This window comes from Mus pahari, chromosome 23, assembly GCF_900095145.1.
Source record: "Mus pahari chromosome 23, PAHARI_EIJ_v1.1, whole genome shotgun sequence".
NCBI lineage: Eukaryota > Metazoa > Chordata > Mammalia > Rodentia > Muridae > Mus > Mus pahari.
Window position 1 is genome coordinate 27193217 of NC_034612.1, and position 1006 is coordinate 27194222.

The following is a 1006-nucleotide window of genomic DNA, read 5'->3' on the forward strand; positions in this document are numbered from 1 at the left end:
TAGCCCTGGCTGTTCTGGAACTCACTCTGTAGACCAGGCTGGCCTTGAACTCAGAAATCCGTCTGCCTCTGCCTCCCAAGTGCTGGGATTAAAGGAGGACAGACCCTTAATACATTTGGAATTTGGATGTGAAATGGCTCCCTTGAGCTCATCTGTTTCAGTACGTGGTCACCATCTGGTGGTGCTGTTGGAAAGGTTTTGAAACTATTAGGAGGTGGCCACTCGCTGGACTAAGTGGTCACTGAGGGTGCTCCCTGAGGTTTTATATCCTGGCCCCAAATCTTGTTCCTTTTCTGCTTCCTGAATTCAGAGGTACTATAGCCAGTGGCCTCACACTTTCCACCACCACAGACTGTATCCCTCCAAACTACAAGCCAGGGTAAGCCCTTCCTCCCACAGCTGCTCGTTGTCAGGCCATTGGCCACAACAATAGGGAGAGTAGCTAATACACCCTCTTCAAGCATGTGTTCCCCTTAATGACCTAACGTCCTTCCACTAGGCCATGCCTCCTAAAGTAGTACTGCCTCCCAGCAGTACCACAGGCCAGCAACCAAGCCTCAAACACACGGTGGGGCTTTAGGAGATATTTCTGATCCTAATGACAGTGGGATCTAGCTAGCCCAAGCCATGGACACTCTCAGAATTTACTTTCCACATCGGAAAAAAAACGTGTAAGCAATCCCACTGCGTTGGCTACTTTTCTCATTGCCGTGACCAAATACCAGACCGAGGCGACTTAAAGGAGGAAGGGTTTCCGCTGGCTCACAGTTTCAAGGGACATGGTCCATAATGGCTGCTCTTTATTGTCGGCATGGCTGGATTTAGAACCACCTAGGAGACGTTTCCTCTGAGGATCTCTGTGAAGGGTTATTCAGAGAGTTTAACTAAGGGGAGAGGATGAAGTCTCAGTCGATGTGAGTGGTACCATCTCATGGGCTGGGATCCAAGGCTGAATACAAAGGAAAAAGCCCGGAGCTGGTGAGATGGCTCAGTGGGTAAGAGCACC